Raw genomic sequence first — 13,248 nt, 5'->3', positions numbered from 1 at the left:
TTGGATCAGCTATTTACACACCATTTCAAAACAATGGAAATAAAACCTTAAGAAAAAAGATGGAAATCACTAGTCAAAGAAGCTAAGTTAGTTCCTTTGGTGAAAGCTTGTTTGCCTGCAGCAAACAAGTAAATAAACCCTGGATATCAGTGAAAGCTAGATATTTTGTTTGGGGCAATGATGTTTAATGTATTAAGGGTGACTGATCAAAGAAACGAGTGTAAACGTCCACGGCCTGAGGTTTCCCAGAATTGTTCAGTGCCTATATCATTCTCTCTGTTTAACAAAGATTGTGCATGTGATATATTATGGGTTTTTTTGCTGTTGTTAAATCTCAACATAATTTTTTGGGAAGAATACTTGATGAAATTCCGAGTATTCCAAGGAGTTCTAGTTTGAGTAATATTAGTTTCATAAAACTATCTAGGAGGATATATAAAAGGTGTCTCTACTATTATTCTATATACAGCATCATGATATCAGAGAATATCAGAGTTGAAAGTGACTCTGAAGATAATTGAGGATAACCCCCTGTCTGATGCTTGAACAATCTCTACAATATCACAGACAAGGTTATGGAAACAAGTTTTTGCTATTAAGTAAGAAAGAAAACCTCATGTAAATACAAATTAAATTCTAATTTATATGTTGAATTTTCTCATAACCTGAATTATGTAAGTGCAAATTAGTTCTAACTGTTAAACAAGTAAACAAAATAATTGTTACTTATTAGTTCTAACTGTTAAACAAGTAAACAAAAATAATTAAAAGTGAATGCGAAATCTCAACAAGAATTCATATCTGATGATATCATGCTCACAAAATGCAGCTACCATTTGGATGAAGAATATTAAAAATTCAACTAAAAATAATGTATTCTATATTTCAGTTTTCATAGATAACAATAAAATGTTTGATAAAATTAAAATAGTAACCTCATAAGTAATATATTTATTTGATATGCCAAAAATAGAGTCTCATAACGAAATAACAAGAGTGAGGGGGTACAAATGTTTCAGTGATGCTGATTAAAGTGTAACTGCTTCTCAGGGAGGAGGAAATGAAACCAGGATGTTTTGAAAAAACTACGTTGAGTTTTGCATAAATAAAGAAGTAGAATGAAATTGAACAGAATTGGGTTGGTTTATTGCCGGAGAGTTTCTGCAATATGCTACTGCAGTCCATATGCTTATCAATTATGAGGATTTTTGGCTTTCAGCTCTGGAAAATATGAGAAATATAGGCAATTACTCTCTGAAGAAAGGAACTCTTTTATCATCCATATGTTATTAATGCCCAGCAGGGCAAGGCAACTTCTATTAAGTGGGCAGCCAGTAATGCTTTATTAACATATCTTTACTAAAGATCAATCTTTGGAAATATTGTCGCATATAGCATTAACCCAAAACTGTACACTTCATTTTATTTTTCACTTAAATAGAAATTATATTAAGCTTATTCATTACTATATGTTAATCAGTTTGCAAAGGCATCCTCCTGCTTGTCCATAAGCAATAAGCAAAATTAATGATGTCATTTTTATTTTAAAACTCTTCATTATTGACAACTACTGTATGTTTTAAGCAAAGTCATTAGGGGTGTGTGTGTGTGTGTGTGTGTGTGTGTGTATTTGAGAGGGATTGGGGAAAATAATGCAATTATTATATAAAGTGATAATTTATAGATTGAAGCATAAAGATTAAGTAGCTCGAGATAATATATTCATTCTATATGTGCTTTTCTCTCATCATCTATCGCTCTGTAGTTTTTCTACATCTAAGCACTTGAACTTTCTACAAAGTTGTGAAATAATAAATGTACTATTAGCAAAGAATAAACCTCATAGACATTTTTCAGAAACATTAATTAGGCCTAATAACATCCAGCAATAGTGATATTCTACTACTGTAGGATTTTTTTTTTGTCTCCCCTCTACTCCCATTTTTTTGAAGACAAAGAAATTTCTTCAGTTTTTTAGAGTATGCTTTTGGGAGGAAAATTAAAGATACTTGTTTTGTTCCCAGGCCTGCCACCGGCATACTGTGTGATACCCTTATACTCTCTTTGCCTCAGTTTCTCCCACTACTGAAATAAAATTGTAATGGTTGCCATTTTAAAATCTCATAGTGTTGCTCTGAGAAGTAATGAGAATAGCGTGGAGAAGTTTGACAGAATGAGGCAAGAATTCTTGAACATTAAAGAGAATTCAATATAGATGTTTTAATAAGAAAAATGTTTCTCTTCAGCAGTCGCATAGCAGCGTACTGTCTGATTTTATTAGCTATTTCTCACTAAAGCCTATTAGGGAAATTTGGTTATTCGGGCCATTTTAGAAAAGAAAGGAAATTTAAACATTCATGGAAAAAGAGTGTACATGACCCTTGAAAATAAAGCATTAGGAACCAAATGGAAATTTTCAAATGGTTTAGGCTGTTACCTTTTTAATTCAAGCTTGCTTTATCATCAAACATTTTAGCAACTTGAAATTTCACTGTAATATCTAAAATTCTTCAGAGAAATTCCAGGAAGCTCAGAAATTTCTCAGTACCATATGTAAATGTAAAGAGCAAGAAATAATTTTATAACAAAGTATTTTATGTCTCAAATTCTGAGTACCAAAGTTGGCTCTGTTAATGAAATGTTTAGATAGAATGATTATAGGAATGAATATTGGAAATTCTTGTCCTGTTTTCTTCATTTTTTTCTATTTCTTCCCAGAACCATGAGTGAATGATTGGGTATATATTCATTTCATGTCATATAGTGTAACAGAGAGTTTTTATTTATTTTATTTTTCTGGAGAACTACTTAGTACATAGTAAACTATTCTCTCCCTAGACAAATATAAAACCTAGGTTACAGTAGAACTTTGAAAAGACATCAACTGAAATAACATATATGTTTGTCTTAGATTTTTAAAATTGAAAGAGAAATTGCTGCTTTACCAATCACATAATTTTGTTTTATGACTAAAGCTACTTTAAAAACTAGACTATTACTTATTTTCACAAACTGTAACCTGAGATAGTTTTAGGTACTTGAGTCAGGTATGTCTTGGTCATACCTCCTCCACTACTTACCACAATTTTTTGCTTAAAATTTTCCAAAGAGGTTCAAGAATGATAGAGGCTATAAGGTGCTTCCAAGGGATGTATAAAAACTGAGTGGCCAGGCGTGGTGACTCACACTTGTAATCCCAGCACTTTGGGAGGCCGAGGCGGGCGGATCATGAGGTCAGGAGATCGAGACCACGGTGAAACCCTGTCTCTACTAAAAATACAAAAAAATTAGCCGGGCACGGTGGCGGGCGCCTGTAGTCCCAGCTACTCGGAGAGGCTGAGGCAGGAGAATGGCGTGAACCCAGGAGGCGGAGCTTGCAGTGAGCCGAGATTGCGCCACTGCACTCCAGCCTGGGCAACAGAGCAAGACTCCGTCTCAAAAAAAAAAAAAAAAAAAAAAAAAAACTGAGTAAGGTATAAAAAATAGCTTGTGCAACATTTTTTGTTGTATTCAATTTTTTCAAAGATATTTCTACATGACACTTTGTAATATTGTGATCACTTTCCAAAGGAGATATGACCTATAGAAAGAAGTTGTAAGAAGTTTCTCATACATCACTTCTCTCTGAGATTTCAAATGCAACTTCATGATGACCTTCATAGAATAAAAGTGTTCCTATTTGTACTCTTCTGTTTTTGTTGTTGTAATAATGATGGTGGCATATTGCTTTCTAAAAGACACGTAGTAAAACAGGTTAAAAAAAAAAACTCTCACCAACATAAAGCTTTCTTTTCCTGCATGTATACTTCCAGGCAACTAAAAATAATGGTTCCAAACTAATTTGAAATACCTATGGAGAGACAGAGAGTACAAATGAATTTGTCATAATTTGAGAAGGAAATGGAGCAATGTTTGCTATCATCTGGTGACACAAGTGAACAGGGCTAATGTTCCTCCCATAATGAAATGGAAATGTTTGTCAATAGGTTTGACATACGCCTATGACCTACAGGAGCATGACCTTGATATTTTGCATATCTTTCTACAGTGTGCTGGGTTGGTGTTCTGGAGCCGATGCACATTTAATAATGAATGAATGAATGTTTTTTCTTTTATTTCTTTTCTTTTTTTTTTTTTTTTTTTTGACAAGGTCTGACTCTGTTGCCCAGGCTGAAGTGCAGTGGCACCTTCTCAGCTCACTGCAACCTCCACCTCCTCAGCTCAAGTCATTTTCCCACCTCATTCTCCACAGTAGCTGGAACTACAGGCATACACCACCGTGTTAGGCTAATTTTTGTATTTTTTGTAGAGATGGGGTTTTGCCATGTAGCCCAGGCTGGTCTTGAGCTTCTGAGCTCAAGCGATACACCTGCCTCAGCCTCCCAAAGTGCTGGGATTACAAGTGTGAACCACCTCTCTAAAGGTATTAGTTTTCCCTCAGTTGCAAAAAATCATAAATGTAAAATCATGTTGGCTAGTTTTTCTAACTCTTCTATAAAATCAATTACTAAGTATTGTAGACTCTTCTCAGATAAGTCATCTTCCAAATATCTCATCTTTTCCATTCTCCCTGCCATTGTTCTAGTTCAGAGCCTTATTACTTTGTATCTAGAATACTTTCATAGAGTTTCCTACTACCATAGTCTTGCCTTCATATGTGTCCTCCGGAAGATTAATCTTGTGAGGCAAAATATTTGACCAGGCTCAAAATAATTAAATGCTGTCCATTGTTTATTAGAAAAGTCAAATGCTGTAAACTGATGTTCAGTTCCTGCCATAATCAGGCTTCAGTGAACTACTCATTTATTACTAGAATAAAAAACGTATCTCAAATAATTTATGTGCTCCTTACCACCGCCCCCTACATCCTTAGACTTAATCATTCTCAGGGGGCAATTATATCCACCATCCAAAACACAGCTCAAATCCCATTTCCCAGTGAACCGTCACTCCAACAACTGATCTGTAAGTTAGTTCTTCTTCTTTTAAGTCTTCACTGTTCTTACCACTCATTTGGCACTTACAGTTTCCATTTGGTGGGCTGTTACTTAAAATTCAGTAAACCTTCTTAATCCCCCTGAGGAGACTTTAAGGTCCTGAAGAAGAATACTCCTTTCTTTTGTATATTAAATTCTACAAAGTATCATTGGTAGGTTTCAATAAATATTTTTATAAAACATTTAAAAGAGCAGGAATAAAAGCAACAACAAGAAAAGGGGCAATAGATGACAAACCTTGGCCACTTTCTAAATCTGCTCTGATGAACCCTAATAACAATCAATTAACTCACTAGTGAGGTTTGTCTTCATGCTGATGTAATAATTCCTGATAGTGAGCTGAAAATACACACTTGAAATAGAAATTTACTTCTTCAGATATAATTCCATTGTTGTAGTTCATTTCATCATAGATCTTCTACTTGGCTCATTCTCCTTTCTCAACCTAGAAAGACTGACCCATTAAATCCCACAAAGTTCTAAGATAATTTGGTAGCATATACATAATAAACTCCATCTGAAAAGCTCAAAACATAACATCTAATTCTTGTTAGAACAAACAACTAGCAATTAAAAATCCAAAGTTAAAACCAGATGAGAGAATAACAGAATGACCCTAGATTGCCTAGTGATATGCTGCAGAGGCAAAAAAAAAAAAAAAAAAAGGCGGTGGCGGGGGAGGTCACCTATCTATGTAAAGCTTTGCATTATAATGATAGATTTAACTTCTTTTAGCAATGGAAATTAATGGAAATTAATGGAAATTTTAACAATGGAAATTTCCATAACAATGGAAATTTTTTGAGTTTACATTTGGAACGAAAATAGTGAACTACTCTTAAGAAGTATAGTATGAACAAACTACAAGGGAAATCAGTAACAGAGCCATAACAGAGCCTTCCACTTCAAATAGTTTGGTAAAGTTAAATACTCCAGTTTCCACTAACTGACATGTGTGAAGTCTAGCTCTCATTATCATAAATGTTTTGAAAGTATAATGCTACCTTTGTAGAGGCAGCTCTGCTTATGAGATATTGGAACAAGTTGATTCATAAGGTACTGAAAATGATAATCCAACCCTCTAGAATAAAAGATACAAAACATCCCCCAATATTATGCAAAACTATTACTGATGAGAATGACTCTTCATTCCTGTCTTATACTACTCTCCTGCTCTATTCCATTTAGAGATAAGAAAATAGGCCTTCTATAAAAATGTCTCCTCAGGGTTTATGAAACTTTTGTGAGAGTGAGAGAGGGAAGAAGAAATTGTTCATAAACATAATGGGGATCTCTTGGCAGTTACTATCTCTACTTGTCCAGTATCCAGTTGTTCTAATTTTAGAATTGCCAAGTCGATATCTAGTTCAGATAAGAATTGGAAACAAGCGAAAACCACACAGTTACGATCCTGCTTTCTTTGCCCTTTCTCCCTGCTCCCCTACATGTAACCTTTCACATATTTATTTTGCTATCCACATTCTTTTTGAAGTATGTTGTTAAACCTAAGACCTCATAAAGTAAATCTTTAGAGTTATGAAAAAAGAAAATGAGGTCATTTTAAAGTTGTGTGGCTAATTTACAATCTGAACGTTTTTGCATTTTTCTCATGTTAAAGAAATTTTAAAAACTTATCAATAGATTTCTTTGTGGCTTTTACTAATGAAGTTGTATTTTTTTCCTACCCATGGTAGGTGTTGAATAATTTGAATGGGAATTTGAAGGTTCATGGCTTCCAAACCAGCAGGAGTTAAGGCTTAATTGCTTAGAAATACATTTTCATGGCTGATACCAGTAACAGAAAAATGTCTGTATGTCAAGAGGCTCTGTACTAATCAGTTAACCATAACATGTGCCACCCCATACCTAGGGCCAGTGTAACTGTTAACAGCTTGAAGCTATTAAAAATGTACCAATGGAGAACTTTCTTATACTTTTTTTCACTAATGTGCTTCTTCACTCTAAATAAAGGAATAGAGAAATTTTATACTTAACTACTGTCAGAGAAAAGGAAAGTACATTCGCCTAGTTTGAGCTTCAAAACATTACATCCAATGGTGTTCATTAAGGTAACACTTTGAAAGTCATTCAATTGCTAAGATGCTCTCTCTGCATTAACTCAGAGGCTGCCTATTAGATCTAGTTACACTCCAGAGACAGGGATTTACTTTCCAGCTCTAGAGATCAGGTCAAGAATTGCAGTAACAGTTAGTAATTAGTAGTTAGATCTCAATTTACCACATTAGAAGGTCACTCCTCTGAAGCATTTGGTCTCATGAGAGGAAAGGAACACAGGAGACCATCAACTGTTGACACTTTGAAATCAAGAAAAGAATCTAAGATTCTCCTTGAAATTCTTAGGCCCTTTAAGTGTAAAGTTCTTAAGATCTCATTTTTATAGAATTAATTAATGGATTTAGGTCTAAATCCTAGGTTTTACAGCAACTCATACTGTGTAACAAAACAATACTCTTATTTTTAATAAGATATAAATTTGTCATCTTTAAAGTGGTGATCTCCCTGTGAACCTGGATAAAAGATAAAGAATACTATTTTAAACGCCTCCTACTATCCTACTAAAATATTATTAAACAATTGAAAATTTAAAATAGTATAATATCAAATAGAGTCATGTTTTATGGTATGAACGTGACTAATGTATGGAAGTTTGCAGACCAAAATCTCAGTTCACAAACTAAGATATGTGGAAAATTCATTTTCTTGATTTTTTAAAGTTGTCTTCTGCTGTGTAGTCTATGTCCCTAAGAATATAATTAACCTTAATTATTGTTTGAACTTCTATCCAATCCTCCACTTGACAATATGTTCAAGGTTCTTGGATCTTACACAGCATCAAAACAATTGGGTCGTGTGTCACAGTCTCTGTTCATCAGTCAACAGTTTACCAACTTGGCCATGAAAATCTTCCATTCACTTATCTGTGCCTGTTCATCAGGTCTGGGAGACTTGCTGACTTCATACAGTGTCCTTTAGGATATGATGACAATATATGAGACAAAATCATTGATGCTTCTGTTACTACAGCCTGAGATGTCTTTTGGAGTGTATCTTTCTGGGATCTTACTGCCTTCACCAGAACATTGTCAGAAAATAGGACCTCAGCTTCTATCACTCCAGAGCATATATAACTCTCTCCTCTTGACAGCTAAGAGAATGTCTTTTGAGCCTGTGGGAACCCTTTCTCCTTCCTGTTTCACCTAAGATGTCTATCTGTGTAATACACTAAAATTATTAGAAGACAAGTTACAGGACATTTTATAGATTACTACTGCATTGAGATTCACCACATACCTCTTTTGAGGCACTAAAGCACAAACCTAACCAACTATCTTAGTGGAGTGAAGGGAAAAAAAATGTTACAAGCAGGAGAATTAAACATAAGTTAATACACCAAAGCATTATCCAGGTATATTTATAGAATCAATATTTTGAGAAGAGATAGGTATTATGAAATGTTTTGATGATTATTTTGAAAATATTAAAAAGAACATGAATTATTTCTAGTATCAGCTAAGTACTAGAAATTTGAAAGGCAAACATTAATCTTATATGTATAAAATGTAGGTATTATTAATGATATAAGAAGAATTTTACTACTAGAATCTTTCCCAGCAATTCCACAGGTTTCATAAAAGAATAGTAAAGTTCTAGCAGGAAAGGATAGTGTATCTTTCTGGAATTAAAAATTGCATTGGTTAAGAACTTTGGGGTGCAAGAAACAAAAGCTTTCCTTAGGTAACTTAAGTAATGGAGTTTTAATACTCCATTTTAAAGATCATCAGAATTTCCATATTGCAGGAGCTTATGATGGGATATCTTGTTGGAAAGAAGAGCTAAGTAAGTGGTCTCATATTTGCCTCGTATAACTTAGACATTGTTTTTACTTACATTGTATGAATTTTTTAATCCCACTGATGGAGCAGAAAATTAATAATAACATATATTAGTATGTTAACATCTAATATGGTTTGGCTGTGTCCCCACCCAAATCTCAACTTGAATTGTATCTCCCAGAATTCCCATGGGTTGTGGGAGAAACCTAGGGATGGGTAATTGAATCATGGGGGCCTGTCTTTCTCAAGCTATTCTCGTGATAGTGAGTAAGTCTCACAAGATCTGATGGGTTTATCAGAGGTTTCTGCTTTTGCTTCTTTCTCACTTTTCTCTTGCTGCCACCATGTAAGAAGTGCCTTTCACCTTCCACCATGATTCCAAGGGTTCCCCAGCCATCTGGAAATGTAAGTCCAATTAAGCCTCTTTTTCTTCCCAGTCTCAGGTATTTCTTTATCAGCAGCACGAATACGGGCTAATACAACATCCAAATAGAATAAGAGAAATAAGTAGACGACTTTTTGAAGAAAAACAGGTGTAAAACTGAAACAGAATCAATAGCACAAAGACAACAAGAGAAAAAAATAGTTCATTTTAATTTCAGTTGCTCTCATACATATAATTGAAAGTGAAAATTTACTTCTTTACAAAAAGAATGATTTGCATATATTTGAAAATAAAGTCAACTATCTTTAGAGTTAGCATTAAGGAAGTACCATATAAGCCATGTCAAACAAGGTGACCCAGGACACTCCTTCACCTCCTATATTGTGATGCCATATATATGTGTAGGCCTAATTTTGATATGGAAATAATGAGCAATGTGGGCCACACAAAGATAGTACTGAGAAGGCACACAGGGAGGCACTAAAAAAAAGCTAGATGTAGTTAAAAGGTAGAAATAAAGGCATGGGTTTGAGTTTTACATGAATATCTAAATTCAAATATATATATTTGACAACTCTGGAGATATCTACAAATGGCTTGCTTCGATGGCTGGATTTGGACAAGCCAATATGTTTATAATTCACGTCATTATAATTCCATTTTGCCTTACATATCTGCTTAGTTGTATAAAAGAAACTATGGACTGGGAAAATAGGCATCACCTTTTCTTTCTTATTTCCTGGAATTACAGTGATCCAAATAGTCATAGCACTTCCCTGGCCATAGGCCCTGGAGTTTAGGCCTGTTCAGATGGAAGAAGTCTAACAGTAAATAGTGTCATCAGGACACAGCAACGGTTCTGGAAATCCAATAGCAGCTTAATATATTGACAATTTTCTGTTAGTATATCAGCCAGAACATTACATTCTCAAGCAATTAAACCTTATCTCCTACTGGTTTTGAAGTCATGAACCATCAAATTTCCTATTTTTGTTAATCAGCCTCTATTCTTGGTCCAAACAACTATGGGTGCAGACAGGGTGATTTGGTAGAGAAAGTATGTAAAGAGCTGACTAGAGAAGTTGTTCCAATCATCATGACTTCAGGCAAGACCATTTTCCTCAGAAGCAGTTCAGGACATTTCTAGGACCTGGAGCATAGTGGATTCCTTTGCTGTATGTGAATCTATAGAAAAGAAAGCTTAAAGGCATATCAGTTGAGAAAGAAATCTCATTATATAACAATCATTGCAAAGTGATCTTAGCATTTATGAACCAACTTTAAAACAAAAAATAAAGTGTAAAATGCATAAAACAAAATTAAATTTTAATATCAAATTACTTTTGGAGGTATACAGATAACGTCTATTTTATTTTATATATTATTGGTCAATGTGCAAATTATGTAGAAATTGTATATTAAACTTTTAATATGTATAGTTCCTGCACTGATAAATACTGGGCCTTAGACACTACCAAGGGTTATCTTTAACACGGAGACTGTAGCACTGCCAAAAGTATATTCTTTTCCTTCAGGGAAAAGCATACCCGATCCAAAAAAAAAAAAAAAAAAAATCCATAATAGCTACCCTATTGTGGTTATGGTAGACAATTAGAACTTTCTTTAAGAAATACATTATTATATTCTCTTCCATTATGTTTCAATTTGTGATTCTCCATGGTGTTTTCTGTTGGCTCCAACTTCTCTCACTGGGCACATCTTGGCGATGACTGACAGAGGCTGCTTTCAATAGTCTTATTAGCAACAACATCTCTTAGTTGAAGTCCCATATGTAGTTTAGCTATTAGTCAGCTCTTGGCAGCCTCAGATGCCATTGAGACAACAATTCTCATTCATCGCCCTGTCAGTTTACTCAGGTAGGTTTATTCATGTCTTAATGTATATTATTAAGTAATCCTTGAGATTTCCTCTTTAACCCATGGATTGTTTAGAAGTGTGTTGTTTAGCTCTCAATTATATAGAAGATGGAGTAGACACACTTTTTTCCTATTCCTTCGTCTAGGTATAACTTAAAATCAACACATTATATATATACAAAACAAACATAAGAAAGATCTACAGAGTGAAGGCAGATTGGCGGTGGACTGTGGGACCAAGGAAACAGCAGAGTGGTGATTTTGGTGTTTTCCTCTTCCTTCCTATATCCCAGGCTTAAAGCAGAAGTTGGCAACCCAGAAACACCAATGCGTGCAGACCAAAAAGAAAAAACCAAAACAAACAAAAAAGTGCACGCTTAAAAAACAAACAAAAAACCTACCATCACCATCAAAAGTATGTTCTGTATCTAACCAAATAACTAGGAACTGGGCAACCCAGAATGACGTAACTTTTAGACCACTCTACTTCAGTCAAATACCACAGAAAAAATATGGCTCCCCCATCACCCATGACAGCAAAGGAAGTGGTGAGCTGAGATTCTGACACTCTTCAGGCTATAATGAACTACCCCAGTACCCTCTCCAATGTGGTGTTATATAAAGGTTTGAAGTATTACTGGAGGCTAACTGAGGAATCTAGACTTTCACACATACAGAGAAGAAATGAGGGAATACACCCACTGCTTCTATTGGGGTGGTGTCAATGAAAGCCAGCTAAAATGCTGAAGATATAGCAATAAGCAAGGTGGGTTATGACTTTTTCTCTCTCCTGAAGTAAATATTCTAGTGGAGATCTAGGTCCAAATATTTGTAATATTAAACACTGTAATATTAGGTTAATGTATGTTAAAGAATGACTGTGTCTCTTGCTACAGACGTATAAACCGAAGGTAGTGCCTATAGCCTAAAAACAGACAACTGAACAAAAATGTCTTATCTGCCAAGATGAAGAAGCAAGGCAAGAGGCAAGTACTATAAACTAAAGCAACTTAGATGACCATGAGGTGTCCACATGTCTTGATAAAGAGTGATGACTATCTGTCCATATAGAAAATATTTCATTTAATTATGCCTAGGAAAATATATGTTTATGGAGTACTTACACAGCATAAGGCAAAAGAAGACACACCTTTTAAAGATGCAGGGCAGCTGAACAATGAATGGGTGATATTAATGACTGATATATTCTGATCTATAGTTAATTTAGATGAGCCTACTCTCCCCATAATTCTAACAGCTTTAACTATGCCACAGATTTCCTTGTGGATGAGGTTCATGTTAACCATGACTGGTCAACGGTGAAAAGTAAGGATAAACAGGACCAAATATCTTAAAATTTTGAAGTGTAGAAAAATCATAATACATTTTTTCATTAAATTTTTGATAGAAGATGTGTGTCTTTAAGATCCCAGTTATGAGGATTTATTATAAAATTAGCTCAAATGTAAGGCAGAACTAGCATATGGATTACGAGGATGATATTAAACGAAGATATCAAGAGCATGTAGTTTTCAAGAATTAAAAAACAAGAATAAAAGTCATTTTACGTTCTGATATAATTTTTTAAAAAACTCATCTATGTCAAAGGTAGACATTTGGAGCTACACATATGACCCATTTTTAGAATATCTCAGTTCCCTGGGGTTTTTTTTTTTTTTTTTTTTTTTTTTTGAGACGGAGTCTGGCGGTGTCTCCCAGGCTGGGGTGCAGTGGCGCAATCTCAGCTCACTGCAAGCTCCACTTCCCGGGTTCACGCCATTCTCCTGCCTCAGCCTCCCGAGTAGCTGGGACTGCAGGCGCCCGCTACCACGCCCTGCTAATTTTTTGTATTTTTTAGTAGAGACGGGGTTTCACCATGTTAGCCAGGATCTCCTGACCTTGTGATCCACCCGCCTCGGCCTCCCAAAGAGCTGGGATTACAGGCGTGAGCCACCGCGCCCGGCCTCTAGTGGCCATCTTCTTAACACAGTTATCTTCTACTATCCTTCTCCTACCTCCTCATCAACATCTGATTCTCCTAACTTTCAAGTATATCTTGCATGTGTGCCTTTCTCCACATGTATCCAGCTGTATTAGTCTGTTCTCATGCTGCTAATAAAGATATATCTGAGGCT

General features: G+C 35.0%; 1 long non-coding RNA gene across 1 annotated transcript in view; it reads left to right on the top strand.

Annotated features, from left to right (window-relative positions):
* Window positions 1–6,917, top strand: part of LOC101177085 — a 112,045-nt gene extending 105,128 nt beyond the window's left edge. Inside the window, exons 3-4 of the long non-coding RNA XR_001114202.2 lie at window positions 4,310–4,423; window positions 6,692–6,917. This is a non-coding gene — a long non-coding RNA (uncharacterized LOC101177085). The remainder of the gene's footprint in view (window positions 1–4,309; window positions 4,424–6,691) is intronic.
* Window positions 6,918–13,248: the final 6,331 nt, after the last annotated feature.

This window comes from Nomascus leucogenys, chromosome 12 (assembly GCF_006542625.1).
Source record: "Nomascus leucogenys isolate Asia chromosome 12, Asia_NLE_v1, whole genome shotgun sequence".
NCBI classification, from domain to species: Eukaryota; Metazoa; Chordata; class Mammalia; order Primates; family Hylobatidae; genus Nomascus; species Nomascus leucogenys.
This window is presented reverse-complemented; position numbering and strand designations above follow the sequence as displayed.